Source organism: Oryctolagus cuniculus, chromosome 8 (assembly GCF_051225735.1).
Source record: "Oryctolagus cuniculus isolate XC-2025 breed Fujian yellow rabbit chromosome 8, ASM5122573v1, whole genome shotgun sequence".
NCBI lineage: Eukaryota > Metazoa > Chordata > Mammalia > Lagomorpha > Leporidae > Oryctolagus > Oryctolagus cuniculus.
The window spans coordinates 121,892,643-121,908,110 of NC_142874.1; the positions used below are offsets into that span (position 1 = coordinate 121,892,643).

The following is a 15,468-nucleotide window of genomic DNA, read 5'->3' on the forward strand; positions in this document are numbered from 1 at the left end:
GCAGGTGGCAGTTTTATGCACTACACCACAGTGCTGGTCCAATGTATAGACATTTTGATGATATTAATTCTTCTAATCCATCAACATGGAAAATTTTTCCAATTTTTGTGTCTTCTATTTCTTTGTTTAATGCTGTGATCTCCTTGGTTCTATTTATTCCAAGATATTTTAGCATATTTTTTGTAGTTATTGTGAATAGGATTGATCATAGAAGATCTTTCTCAGCCATGGTATTGTCTGTATATACAAAAACTATTGATTTTGTGTGCTAATTTTATATCCTTCAACTTTACTAAACTCTCTTATGAGTTTAAATAATCTCTTAGGGGAGTCTTTTCTTCCCCAGTATATAGAATCATGTCATCTGCAAAAAGGAATAGTTTGACTTTCTCCTTCCCAATTTGTATCCCTTTGATTTCTTTTTCTTGTCTAATGGTTCTGGCTAAAACTTCCAGGACTATATTAAATAGCAATGGTGAGAGTGGGCATCCTTATCTGGTTCTGGATCTCAGTGGGAATGCTTCCAACTTCTCCCCATTCAATAGGATGTTGGCTGTGGGTTTGTCATAAATTGCCTTGATTGTGTTGAGGAATGTTCCTTTTATACCCGATTTGCTTAAAGTTTTCATCACGAAAGAGTGTTGTATTTTATCAAATGCTTTCTCTACATCTATTGAGATAATCATATGGTTTTTATTCTTTTTTTTTTTTTTTGACAGGCAGAGTGGACAGTGAGAGAGAGAGACAGAGAGAAAGGTCTTCCTTTTTGCCGTTGGTTCACTCTCCAATGGCCGCCGCAGCTGGCGTGCTGCAGCCGGCACACCGCGCTGATCCGATGGCAGGAGCCAGGTACTTATCCTGGTCTCCCATGGGGTGCGGGGCCCAAGTACTTGGGCCATCCTCCACTGCACTCCCGAGCCATAGCAGAGAACTGGGCCTGGAAGAGGGGCAACCGGGACAGAATCCGGCGCCCCGACCAGGACTAGAACCTGGTGTGCCGGCGCCGCTAGGCAGAGGATTAGCCTGTTGAGCCGCGGCACTGGCTTGGTTTTTATTCTTAAGTTTGATAATGTGATGTATCACATTGATTGACTAGTGAATGTTGAACCATCTCTACCTGGGATAAATCCCACTTGGTTTGGGTAAATGATCTTCATGATGTGTTGTTGGATTCCATTAGCTAGTGTTTTGTTGAGGATTTTTGCATCCATCTTCATTAGGGATATCGGTCTATAGTTCTCTTTCTCTGTTGTATTTTTTCATCTTTAGAAATTAAGGTAATGCAGACTCCACAGAAGGAGTTTGGGAAGATTCCTTCCATTTCAATTGTTTTAAATAGTTGTGAAGAATTGGAATTAGTTCTTTAAATGTCTAGTAGAATTCAGCAATGACGCTGTCCAGTCCTGGGCTTTTCTTTTTTGGAAGGGTCTGTATTACTTATTGAATCTCCATTTTGGTAATTGGTCTGTTTAGGTTTTCTATGTCAATTTTAATAATTGTATGTGTCCAGCAATCTATCCATTTCTTCTAGAATTTCCAGCTGTTTACATGTAGGTCTTTGTAGTGATTACTGATGATTCTTTTTATTTCTGTGGTATCTGTTGTCACATTTCCTTTTCCATCTCTAATTTTATTGATTTGTCCCTCTTTTTTTGTTTTTGGGCCATTGGGAATCAAATTTGTTTATTTTTTTTTTCAAAATTCCAGATCTTCATTGTACCAATCATTTTTATTGTTTTTTGTTTCAATTTTGTTTATTTCTTCTCTAATTTTAATTGCTCCTTTTCTCCTACTAATGTTGGGTTTGGTTTGTTGTTGTTTTTCAAGGTCTTTTAGATGCATTTATAGTTCATTCATTTGGTACCTTTCCAATTTCTTGATGTAGGCATCAATTGCTATAAACGTCTCTCTTACCACTGCTTTTTCTCTGTCCCATGAGATTTGATATGTTATATTGTAATCTAGCAATGTTTTTATTCCCAGAAATTTTTTGATTTCTTCTCTGACCAACTGCTCATTCCAGAGCATGTTTTCTTAGTCTCCACATGTTTGCATATGTTCTTGAGATTCTTGAGTTGTTAATTTCTAGCTTTGTTCCATTGTGGTCAGAAAATATGAATGGGATCACTTCTCGGCCTTTTGGCTAAGATCAAGTGTAGTATCTGTTCTTATCAGTTTAATATCAGAAAATATGAATGGTATGATTATAATTTTTTTGAATTTGCTGAGACTTTCTTTATGGCCTAGTATATGGTATATCCAAGAGAAAGGTCCATGAACTGATAAAAAGAATGAGAAATCTGCAACTCTGGGATGAAGGATTCTATAGATATCACTTAGGTCCATTTGGTCCATCAACTCTGCTGTTTCTTTGTTGCTTTTGTGTTTACTTGATCTGTCTATAGATGAAAGTGAGGTGTTGATGTCACCTATTACTATTGTATGGGTGTCTATGTCTTTTTTTAGATCTATTAACATTTGTTGTAAATAGCCAAGCACCCTGGCATTGGGTGCATATACATTTATTATAGTCATATCTTCCTGTTGAATTGATCCTTTAATCATTACATAGTGCATTTCTTTGTCACTTTTAACTGTTTTTGTGTTAAAGTCTATTTTGTCTGATATTAGGGGGCTACACCTGCCCATTTGAGATTCTCATTAACATAGAGCATCTTTTTCCATCCTTTCACTTTCAGTCTGTGTGTATCTTTGTTGTTGCAGTGTGCTTCTTTTTTTTTTTTAAAGATTTATTTATTTATTTTAAAGTTAGAGTTACATAGAGAGAGGAGAGGCAGAGAGAGAGAGAGAGAGAGAGAGAGAGAGAGAGATATCTTCAATCCACTCCCCAATTGGCTGCAACAGCCAGAGCTGAGCCAATCCAAAGCCAGGAACCAGGAGCTTCTTCCAGGTCTCCCATGTGGATACAGGGGATCTTCTACTGCTTTCCCAGGCCATAGCAGAGAGCTGGATTGGAAGTGGAGCAGTCAGGACTCAAACCAGTGCCCATAAGGGCTGCTGGCACTGTAAGCAGCAGCTTTACACTACATCACAGGGCTGGCCCTCATTGTGTTTTTTATAGGCAAGTAAATAGGTGAGTCTTGTTTTTCAATCCATTCAGCCAGACTGTATCTTTTAACTGGACAGTTGAGGCGATTTACATTCAAGGTGACTATTGATAAGCAACTAGTTGGCCGTGCCTTTTTTCTGTAAATATTCCTTTTTTTTGCCTTGGATTTCCTTGTACTTTTACTGGGAGATTTTCTACCTTCACCTTCTTTCATACTTACTATCTTTGTGCTTCTGTGCATAGCACATCCTTGAGCATCTTTTGTAAGTCTGGATGAGTGGTGACAAATTCTTTCAATTTCTGTTTGCTATGGGAGTTCTTTATTTTATCTTCATTCATAAATGAGAGCTTTGCAGAGTACAGTATTCTGGGTTGACAGTTTTTTCTTCTAAGACTTGGACTGTGTCTCTCCATGTTCTCCTGGCCTATAGAGTTTCTGATTAGAAGTCAGCTGTGAGTCTAATTGGAGATCGTCTAAAAGTAATTTAGCATTTCTCTCATGTATATTTTAGAATCTTTTTTTATGTTTTATTGTTGAAAGTTTAACTACAATGTGTCATGCTGAAGATCGTTTCTGGTCATGTTTATAAGGGGTTTTATATACTTTGTTTAGTTGGACATCCCTTTCTCCAAATTAAGTAAGTTTTCTGAAATTATTTCACTGAATAGGCCTTCCATCTATTTTCTTTTTCCACATCTCCAGGAAATCCTAAGACCCATATTTTGGGTCATTTGATAAAATCTCATAAGTCTCAAAAACTGTTTTAAAATTTTCTAATTTTTTCTTTTATTCTTCTGATTCTTCTGTTTCTTATTCTTCTTTTTGTTCTTCCTCTTCTTCCTCCACCTCTCCTCCTCCTCTTCTTCTCCTTCTTTTTAGTCTGACCTAAACATTTCCAAAGATTTGTCTTCTAGCCCAGATATTCTTTCTTCTACCTCACCAAGTCTGTTGTTAAGGCTTTTCACTGTATTTTTAATTGACATAATGAATTCTTCATTTTTAATATTTTATTTTTATTTCTCTTCAAAATCTCAATTTTATGGGAAAATTTTTCCTTTGTGTCATGTATCAGTTTCTTTAACTCAAGAATTTGCTTCTTATTGCTTCTGAATAATCCTATGATTAATCTTTGAATTCTGTCTCAGGCATTTCATAAATCTCTTCATCTTCACATTCTAATATTGAAGTGCTGTTGTTTTCCTCTGGGGGCATGATGTTGTCTTTCTTCCTTATTCTTGTTTCTTGAATTCCTGCATTTATTTTTAGGCATTTGTGGAGATACTTGTTGGTTTTATCCTCTCATGGCTTATGTCTTTGAACTATGCCTCTGTGGCTTAGTGGAATGTCTGAATTTAAGTGAATACACAGAGGTGTGTGCTGGGTATGGCCAGGGGCTCTGGTCCATGCTCCTGGGGGGGGGGGCAAATATCCAGGGTGACACCCAATTTTGGTGTGGTAGATCTCTTGTTAGTAGGGAGGAGGGTATGATTACCTCTGTTGGTATAATCAAACCCTCACATCCTCTCTTCCAAGGTGAACAAAGCATAGATGTTAGCCCACAGAGGGTGCGATACTCATCTGCACTGCTGCATAAGCCACACATAGGATCTGTGCAGTCTGCAGTGTGAGTGCAAATCCTGTTGCAATGACTTACCTCAATCAGGGAGCTCTGACCTTGTGGAGCTGCTCTCAGTGATTGCCCAGAGACCCAGCTACACACAGTACCCTCTCGTATAGTCACAGAGTTCCCACAGTCTCAGCACACATAGCTCCCACAGTCACAGGGTGCAGAGAATCTGCTCCAGTCCACTAGCCCATCTGGCCCACAGAGACAGTAGAACTGACATTCTCAGAGCCAGCTGCCTGTGGGTGCTCCACCTAGGCGGTTTAAGCTCCAGAGCCTATGATATGTTGAGCAGCTTGAGGCACCTCATAGTCCTGTGTGAGTGCCCAGGCCCCTGTCAATCCTCCCAACCAGACTCAAAATCAATGAGGAATGTTAATTTTTCCCTCTGGTACAATCCCTGGATCACACACATGCACAAGAGCCACTAGCTGCAGCCCTTACTTGTTTCACAATGGTGCCTTCTCCCTGCCAATTGCCAACATGCACAAGAGCTTCTGCATTTGGTGCTGATGTCATAATGGCTTCTCCCTGCACATTGCCTGGTATACACAATAGAGCTGCTGCCTCTGCTACTGCTGATCTTGTCGCTGCCAGTTGCTGGGTATGCTCACAAGAGCTTACTGTAGCCACTACTTATGTCCCAAATGGTGCCCACCCTCCATCAGCCAGTTGCTGGCTGTTCTGTGTGTGTCTGTGTGCAGGGGGAGTGGTCCGGGGAGAAAGAAAACGCTCCTTTTTTTGGCTGAGTTAACACATAATACTCTGTCCCTCTTAGGACTCCAGGCTGGACTCAAAGACAGTGTAATCCGCCAGGCTCTTCCTCTGGCTATATCACCAGTGGCATGGTCTGCTGCAGTCTGATCTCACCTCACTCTCCAAAGCTGGTGCTTCCTCTGGCTCTCAGCTGTTGGGCTCATGTGTTGTGTCTATGCTCTTGGCTGTGTGTCTGCGCCTTCCAAACTGCTCCACAGCCTCTCTTCTCTCTGATGAATTTCCACTGTGGTTTTTCTCTCCAACTGTCCCCTGAGACTACTTCCTCCACTGTTTTTTTCCCTTGTTCCCCTAGCCTAAAGCAGTATGCCCTTTCCCTATTCTGCCATTTTGGAACCTCCCCCAAGGAAGAAATTTCAAACTAAATTAAACAGAAACAGCATATACCTTTCAATTTTTGTTACACTTAAAACTGCCATGGTTATGCCACACCAAGGAAAAAGTTTCTTACAAATAAAACAATTATAATTTGGCCATTCAAAATCAAATAAATCATTCATAGAAAATCCATAAATAATAAAGTTGAGTCACTTTTTCACCTTTAATTTAAAAAAAAAGTTTTGAACATATTGCCATCTAGTGGTTTCAAACTTTAAAAAATTAAAGGCTCTAGTCAGTCATTCAATCATATTTCCTGGGGAAAGTTCCCTTAATAGTTCTTAATTAAACAAATATTACATTTATGTTTCTGCTTTTAGAGAAAGCGCACTGGATTTAGACTACTAGGTTGGGAATTGTAGGAGAGGTTATTTTGTTTTGTTTGAAATCTGATATTTTTGTTACTGTTTTTTAAAAAATTAATTCATTTATTTATTTTAAAGTCAGAGTTACACAGAGAGAGAGGAAGGGAAAAAAAAAAGAGAGAGGTCTTCCATCTGCTGGTCCACTCCCCAACTGGCCCCAATGGCTGGAACCGCGCTGATCTGAAGCCAGGGGCCAGGAGCCTCCTCCGGGTCTCCCATGCAGGTCCAGGGGCCCAAGGACCTGGGCCATCTTCTACTGTTTTCCCAGGCCACATCAGAGAGTTGGACTGGAAGTGGATCAGCCAGGACTTGAACCAGCACCAACATGGAATGCTGGCATTGCAAGCAGTGGCTTTACCCATTGTGCCCCAATTCTGGCCTCTTTTGTTACTCTTAAAACTTACTTTTGACTAGACTCAGATTTAGAAGTAGAAACTCTCAGAGGACAGCCTGGATTTTTGCACAATCTCTTCCTGGCATTTTAATTTGGTCCTTTCATTCCCTCAGCCAAAAGTTTAGCATTCTCTTCAGCCTCTTTCTTATTTTTCTTAGTACACCATTTCTTCAGAGCCATGCCAGCACTTGTGTTGCAGGACACATGGAGTAACAGGGTGCTGAATCTTGGGTGCTTTGATCCTCTGTATCCTACATTCTTTTTTTATGAACTTTCTTACTACGTGTTGGCTGACATCATCTTCTTTTTAAAGAGGCTGAAAAGTTTGTAGATTCTGATGGTCCCTTTAGGCTCCAGGAGACGAGGGTATCACCGTCAACCACTCTAGGGATATTCTTCTTCCTCCTTTTTTTAGTTCTTTTTGCCATTTCCACCTCCTGCTGAGTTGGGGACATTCCTGTTATATAGACCAAGGAGAATCAGAGAAAGAACATGCAAATCTATTTGGGGGTTGCACTGCAGATGCCAATCTGAGTGTTTTCAACTAGGTTATTATTATAAGAAAAGAAAAGAGCAAAGGCTACCAGGTTTTAAAGCTTTACTTTATCATTTATTAGCTAAATGACCATGTGCAAATTAGGTAATCACTCTATAAAATGGATAGTATTAATATCTACCTCCCAGAGTTGTACATAAGAGTTAAGAATTAATAAAAAGATCCAAATAAAGGTATCTGGCTTGTAGTATACACCCACTAGGTAACAAATTTATTTGATAAGGAAAGAGTTGCAAAATATTTGGGCTGTCAGTAGGATTAAAGTTTGAGTGACACAATACTTAAAATGATGGAAATTTTAGTGGCAGTTCTTGTTGGAACATTAGAATTTTACTTGGAGTAGTAGAAACATTATGTGGGTGTATGGCTACTATCCAGAAATACACTAATTTTATATACACTCATTTTGAAGGATCCCTGAATCAAAGTATGATTGTGATTTATTGTCACAATATTTCATGTCTGATTTTTGCCTTTTAGCTATTCTACAAGAACATATAAATCTTTCTATGACAGCATAAATGGTAGTGGATGAAAAGGCAGCTTTGCCAGTTGGTTAAAAATATTGGGGCTCATGTAAGATACAATCAGCCCTAAACCTGCCTGTCATGAAGACAAGGCAGATGGAACTCATCTTCTCTATTTATGACACTCTTTGTGCTGTAGTATTGTCATGACTTATTTTCTTCTTCAAGACAGTCCTTGAGGCTCAGTGTAATTTGATTTCGTCTGTCCAATGAAGCATAAATAGTGTGATTTTTAAAATACATTTGACAACAATGTCTCCTGAGATCTCCAGGGATATGTTGATAAAATGTTAGATGACAGCATTATTGAGATGATAGCATGATTGAGAATTTACAGCAAGGCAAGCAGCAATATACATAATATTAGTGGATTGAAGTAATTCTGGAAGGCAAAAAAGCATGCTCTAAGACTTGGTCTTGAATACTTCTTATCCAGCATCATTATCCAAATCTTGGATGAAAGATGTGTGCTTCTTCTAAGATGCAGAGAACTGTGGGTGAGTAGATGTTGTAGGCAGCTTCTAAGATGACCCCAGTCATTTCCACCTCCTAGCATCCATTCCTTTGTGTAATCCATCCCCTTTTGTGTGAATTGGTCCTAGGGACTTACTTCTAATCAATTAACACAACAAAAAGGATGGGAATCTCTTCCAAAATTACATTACAAAGAGATTGTGCCTCCCATCTTATACATTCTTGCTGTCTTGCATACTTGCTGTGATGGAATCCAGTTGCCATATTGTAAACTGTCCTGTGGAGAGGCCCATGTGGCCTTCAATCAACAGTCCATGAAGAACCAAATGTAGCTGATAACCACATTAAAAGCTCAGAAACAGATCTTCTCTCAGTCGAGGCTTCAAATGAGAAGCCCCAGCTGACATCTTTATTACAGCCTGGAGAAGGATTTCATGGCAGACACATCCAGACAGCCCATGTCATGGATTCCTGCTTACAGAAACTGTGAGCTGATGTTTGCTGTGTTAAGCAACAAAATGGTGGAACAATTTGTTACACAGCAATAGATAACCAATACTCTCGATCAGGTGTTGGCAAACTACAGCCTTTGGGCCAGGTCTACTCTGAGCCCTGCCATTGTACAGCTCTTGAGCTAAGAATGGTTTGTTTCCTTTAATAGAATTTTTTTAAATTAAAGAAAAAGAAGACTATATAACAGAGATCCAATGCCAACAAAATCTAAAATACTATCTAGCTTTTTACAGAGAAGGTGAGAGAAGTGATGTGGGGAGCAACTCGGACTAGACTAAGTTACTGGAATTAAGACTTATTCTATGCATCTGCTCTCCCACAATATGGCGCTGAGAAGGGAGTAAACAACTTCTACGCAGCTGCCTCTTGCCAACTTGAGTGATGACCTACAGGAGCTGATCCTCCTCCTGATTGGAGGAGAGCAGCATACTCGGCGTGTGGGTAGCAGAGTTGGGATTGGTGGAAGAGGACTATAAAGGAGGAGAGAGACAACATGCACCAGGAACATCTAAGGGGAACATCCGGATAACAGCTGAGCAGCCCCCGAGAGAGCCGGCCGGCAGTGTGCCGCTCCCCCGCGGAAGTAGGGAAAGTGGCAGGGGGGCCCGCCCCTCCACGGAGGTGGAGAGACGGCAGCCAACCCGGGAAGGACCAGCAGCAAACCCGGGAAGGGCTGAGCAGACAAAAGAACAGCGCAGGGTCCTGTGTCGTTCCTCCACGAAGAGGGGGAGCGACAAAGTGAGGTGCCCATGCTGTGGCATAGTGGGTAAAGCTGCTGCCTGCAGTGCCAGCATCCCATATGGGCAATGGTTCAAGTCCTGGCTGCTCCACTTCTGATCCAGCTCTCTGCTACGGCCTGAGAAAGCAATAGAAGATGGCCCAAGTGCTTGGGCCTCTGCACCCACATGGGAGACCTGGAAGAAGCTCCAGGCTCCTGGCTTCAGATCAGCCCAACTCTGGCCATTTCCATGTATTTGGGGAGAAAACCATCAGATGGAAGCTCGCTCTCTCTCTCTCTCTCTCTCTCTCTCTGTGCCTCTTCCTCTCTGTAACTCTTTCAAATAAAAAAAAATTTTTTTAAAAGAAATGAAGCAAATAAGATAAAAAATTGGTAGCCATTAATAAAAAATGTTGACTATAAGTCAAAAATTTAATTTCAGGAATATAGGATAAAGGTTATATGAAAAGGATTGGTAGATTTTAGTGGATCCCAGGATAACAAAGAACTAAAATAGAAAGTAGGGCCTAAAATAAAAAGTTAATGTAATTCAAGTTTACATTAACATAAATATAAACACAATTCAAAGAGGAATATACCCTCAAGACAACACTAGTCAGACAACAAGTGGAATATTTTAATATGAATCATTTTCAAACTGATTAGAGGCACTGGAAAAGGCTTTTGTATAAGACTTATTAAATTTATTTCCTTAATTAATTGCAAGATACATTTTTTAAAAAATCAACAGTATCGATGCACCACTGAAATTCAAAGTTATGCATTTATTCTGTTACTCTTCATATTTTTCAACTCAATTCTTTGATGACAATTTGTATTTTATAACATGTTTGTATTTTCTTCCTTTGTTTTCTTTAAATGTTATTCCCAAAGGAGAATGGGTCAATGCATGTGTTTGAATATGGAGGATGGAGATAATTGCTGTATTTAAGAGTGCTGTGTCCTACATATCTACTCGTATGTCCTGAAATTTGGTCTATCTAGGATGGCAAATACTACATACATCTCTGCTTATAAATATATCTTGGAGCTTTGAAGTAAAAGTTACTGTACAATAAAATCATTCTATAGAAAAACAGAAAGGAAGTAATTTTTACTAAGTTTGAATTCACATTTTGGCATGTTATGATGGAGGAGCACAGAGATGAACCAAGCTTACTACAACTTGTCTAAGTTCAAAGCATCTTGCACAGTGACTGGAGAGGAGATGGGATGTCCTAAAGGACATAGTTAGCTTCCTTCATTCTTTTTTTTCTCCCAGAAACCTTTTATTTAGGGTGTACAAACTTCATGTCTTTCATAAATACAACATTAGGAACATAGTAATTCTTCTCACCCTACCCACCCTACCACCCGCACTCCCACTCTTCTTCTTCCTCCCGCTCCTCTTCCAAATCTTATTTTTAACCAAGATCTACTTACAGTTAATTTAATACACATAAAAGTAACTCCATACAAAGTAAAGAGTTCAACAAATAGTATGAAAAAAAAAAAAAACTGTTCCTCAACAGTCAAAACAAGGGCTGTTCAAGGTCATCACATCTCAAAGTGTCAATTTCACTTCTACAGATTATCTTTTGGGTGCTCTATTACCTATCACAGATCAGGAAGAACACATGATATTTGTTCTTGTGGGACTGGCTTATTTCACTAGGTATGATGTTTTACAATTGCATCCATTTAGGCAGGATTTCATTAGTTACACATTTATTCTAAGTTATCCACTTATTCTGTAACAACTTATGCAAAGGACAGGATTTCATTTTTTACTGCTATGTAGTATCCCATGGTGTACATATCCCGTAATTTCTTTATCCAATCTTTATCCAGTTGACAGACATTTGGATTGATTTCTTACCTTAGCTATTGTGAATTGAACTCAATAAATATGGGGGTACAGTTAACTCTTTCATATGCTGATTTCATTTCCTCTGGATAAATTCCCTGAAGTGGGATGGCTGGGTCATAGGGTAAGTCTATATTCAGGTTTCTGAAGTATCTCCATACTATCTTCTACAGTGGCTGTACCAGTTTATACTCTCGCCAACAGAGATTAAAGTATCTTTTCCCCCACATCTTCACCAATACTTGTTTATTGATTTCTGTATGAAAGGCATTGTGGTTTTGATTTGTGTTTCCCTGACAGTTAGTGATCCTGAGCATTGTTTCATGTGTCTGTTGGCCACTTGGATTTCCTCTTTTGAAAAGTGTCTGTTTAAGTCCTCTGACCATTTCTTAACTGGGTTCTTTGGGTTGTTGTTGTTGAGTTTCTTGAGCTCTTTATATATTGTGTTTACTATTCCTTTCTCAGTCACCTAGTTTGCAAATAATTTCTTCCATTCTGATGGTTGACTTTTTACATTGCTGAGTGCTTCTGTTGCAGTGCAGAAGCTTCTCAATTTAATATAATCACATTTGTCAATCTTGGCTTTTGTTGCCTGTACCTCTGGGGCCTTTACCAAGAACATTTGACTATGCCAATACCTTACAGGGTTTCCCCAATATTTTCTAATAATTTGACAGCTATCAGGCCATAGATTTAGGTCTTTAATCCATTTTGAGTGGATTTTTGTATAACAGGTAAGGTAAGGGTTTGCTTCATACTTCTGCATGCAAAGATCCAGTTTTCCCAGCACCACTTGTGAATAGTCTCTTAGTGGAGTCTTCTAATCCCTTATATGTAGAATCATGTCATCTCCAGGTAGAGATAGTTTGATGTATTACATAGATCGATTTGTGAATGTTGGACCATCCCTGCATACCAGGGATAAATCCTACTTGGTCTGGGTGAATTATCTTTCTGATATGTTATTGGATTCAGTTGACTAGTATTTTGGTAAAAATATTTATGTAAAGTTCATCAAGAAAATTAGTCCATAGTTCTCTTTCTATGTTGTATCTTTTTCAGGTTTAGGAATTAAGGTGATTTCAATTGTTTTGAATTTTCTGAGACTTGCTTAATGGCCTAGCATGTGATCCATCCTGAAGAAAGTTCCATGCACTGATGAGAAGAATGTGTACTCTGCAGCTGTAGGATGAAAAGTTCTGCAGATATCCATTAGATCTTTTTGGTCTATAGTGTTGACTAACTGTTGTTTTCTTGCTGATTTTCTGTCTGGTTGATCTGCCCATTGCAGAAAATGTGGCATTGATATACCCTATTACTATTGTATTGGAGTCTATGTCTCCCTTCAGATCCATTAACATTTTTTCAAATAGCTAAGTGCCCTGTAATTAGGGGTATATACATTTATTATAGTCACATCTTCCAGTTTGATTCCTTAATAATTACATATTGTCCTTCTTTGTCTCTTTTAATAGTTTTTGCATTAAAGTCTATTTTGTCTGAGGTTAGGATGGCCTTACCAGCTCTTTTTTGGTTTCAGTTAGCAGGAATATCTTCTTTCTTCTTTTCACTTTCAGGCTGTGTATGTCTTTGTTGGTGAAATGTGTTTCTTGCCAGGTGGCTGCATGGCCCAGCTACCTGAGCCAGGCTCCACCCCCATCGTAATGCTTCCCTGCCCTCCCTCAGGCAAAATTTTAAAAGGGCCTGTTCCTGAACACATGCTCTCTTGACTCTTCTGTCTTGGTTCTGCTCTCTTGGCTTCTCTCCTTGCTAGCTCCTCTCCTCTGGCTCTCTCTCTTATACTATTTCTCTTTCTTTTTCCTTTGCCGCCCCTTCACTCCAGTCTGTTGGGTGTTCCCCAATAAACCCTTTCTCTTACTCCAGTGTTCGGTGTGTTTTGCGGCGGCTAACATTAATATATAACAGAGGTGGGGGGTTGCTCGTTCACTCCATATGGACTTACAATATCCAGGGCTGGACCTGGCCAAAGCCAGGACCCAGGAATTCAGTCTCATGTGGGTGTCAGAGACTTAGCTGCTTACACCATTACCTGCTGCCTATCAGGGTGCGAAGAAGCAGGAAGCTAGAATCAGAAGCAGAGCTGAGACTCAAATCCACACACTGTAACATGGGATATTGGTGTCTTAAGCAACATCTTAACTACTAAACAAAATGCTGGCCCCTGAAAGATATTTTTTATACTGGAGTTGACTCTTTCTACATGGTAAAATAAGCTAAGACTTACCATTCTTCTTAATTGTAGAATTTAGTGATACTGAATAATTCTGTTTGTTCAACCATCACCATTGTTCATACCCAAGATTCTTTATCTTGCCACATGGAACCTCTATATCCATTAAAAAGTAACTCTTCATTACTTCTTTACTTAGTCCATGGAATCATCACTTTTTTTTCTGTCTGTATTTGACTATTCTAAATACTACATAGAGGTGGAATCATGCAGTATTTGCCTTTAGTAATTATCAGCTTCCCTTATGTAGCCTATTGTCCTCAAGGCTCATTCACATTGTAACATGTTTCAAAATTTCCTTTCCTTTTAAGGCTGAATAACATTCCATTGTATATATACACTGCATTTTGTTTACCCATTTATCTGTCAATTGACTCAGGCTCCTTGCATATTTTGGCTGTTGTGAATAATGTTGCCTTGAATGTGAATACACAAATATATATATAAAAAAGAAATGTGTTTCTTGTAGGCAGCAAATAGGTAGATCTTGCTTTTTTTTTAAAAAATCCATTCATCTAGGCAGTATCTTTTAACTGGATAGTTGAGGCAATTTACATTCAAGGTGATTATTGATAAGTAACAACTTTGCCCTGCCATTTTTCCATAAATATTCCTATTGCTTACCTTGATTTTCCTTTGTACTTTTACTGAGAGATTTTCAGCCTTCATTTTCTTTTTTTTTAATTTTTATTTTTTTTGACAGGCAGAGTGGACAGTGAGAGAGAGAGACAGAGAGAAAGGTCTTCCTTTGCCATTGGTTCACCCTCCAATGGCCGCCGCAGCTGGCGCACTGCGGCCGGCGCGCCGCACTGATCCGATGGCAGGAGCCAGGTACTTATCCTGGTCTCCCATGGGGTGCAGGGCCCAAGCACTTGGGCCATCCTCCTCTGCACTCCCTGGCCACAGCAGAGAGCTGGCCTGGAAGAGGGGCAACCAGGACAGAATCCTGCACCCCGACTGGGACTAGAACCCCGTGTGCTGCCGCCACAAGGCAGAGGATTAGCTTAGTGAGCCGCTGCGCTGGCCTCCTTCATTTTCTTTCATAGTGATGGTTATGCTTCTGTGTACAGCACATCCTTAAACATCTTTTGTAAGTCTGGATGAGTGGTGACAAATTCTTTCAATTTCTGTTTGTTATGGAAGGTCTTTATTTCACCTTCATTCAAAAATGAGAGCTTTGAAGGATACAGTATTCTGGGTTGACAGGTTTTTTTCTCTTAAGACTTGTATATGTCTTGCCATTCTCTCCTAGCCTTTGTGATTTCTGATGAGAGGTCAGCTGAGTCTAATTGGAGATCCTCTGAAAATAATCTGTCATTTCTCTTTGGCACATTTTAGAATCTTTTCTTTATGCTTTACTGTGGAGAGTTTGACCACAATATACATGGTGCAGATCTTTCCATTAGGAGTTCTATGTGCTTTACTTGGATGTCCCTTTCTTTATCCAAATTAGGGAAACAGGGAAATTTTCTGTAATTATTTCACTAAAAAAAAAGCCTTCTAATCTATTCTGTCTTTCAGTGCCTCAGGAACTCCTAAGACCCATATGTTGGGTCATCTGATTGTAGCCCATACATCTCCAACACTGCTTTTTAGTTTTCTGATTTCTTCTTTTTTGGCCTGAGTGTAAAGTTTCCGAATTTTTGACTTCTAACTTGGAAATTATTTCTTCTGCCTCACTGAGTCTTTTCTTAAGGCTTTCCACCACATTTTTTATTTGATCTACTGAATTTTTCATTTCCTATATTTCATTTTGATTTCTCTTTAAAATCTCAATTTTATGGGAAAAATTCATTCATGTCATTTATGACTTTTTTTTTTTGACAGAGTTAGACAGTGAGAGAGAGAGACAGAGAGAAAGGTCTTCCTTTCCGTTGGCTCACCCCCCAAATGGCCACTATGGCTGGTGCGCTGCAGCCAAGTGCACTGTGCCGATCTGAAGCCAGGAGTCAGGTG

At 39.4% G+C, this 15,468-nt stretch overlaps 1 pseudogene; it reads left to right on the forward strand.

The window, feature by feature from the left end:
* Nucleotides 1-2,123: 2,123 nt before the first annotated feature.
* Nucleotides 2,124-2,236, forward strand: LOC138843613 (U2 spliceosomal RNA; annotated as a pseudogene).
* Nucleotides 2,237-15,468: the final 13,232 nt, after the last annotated feature.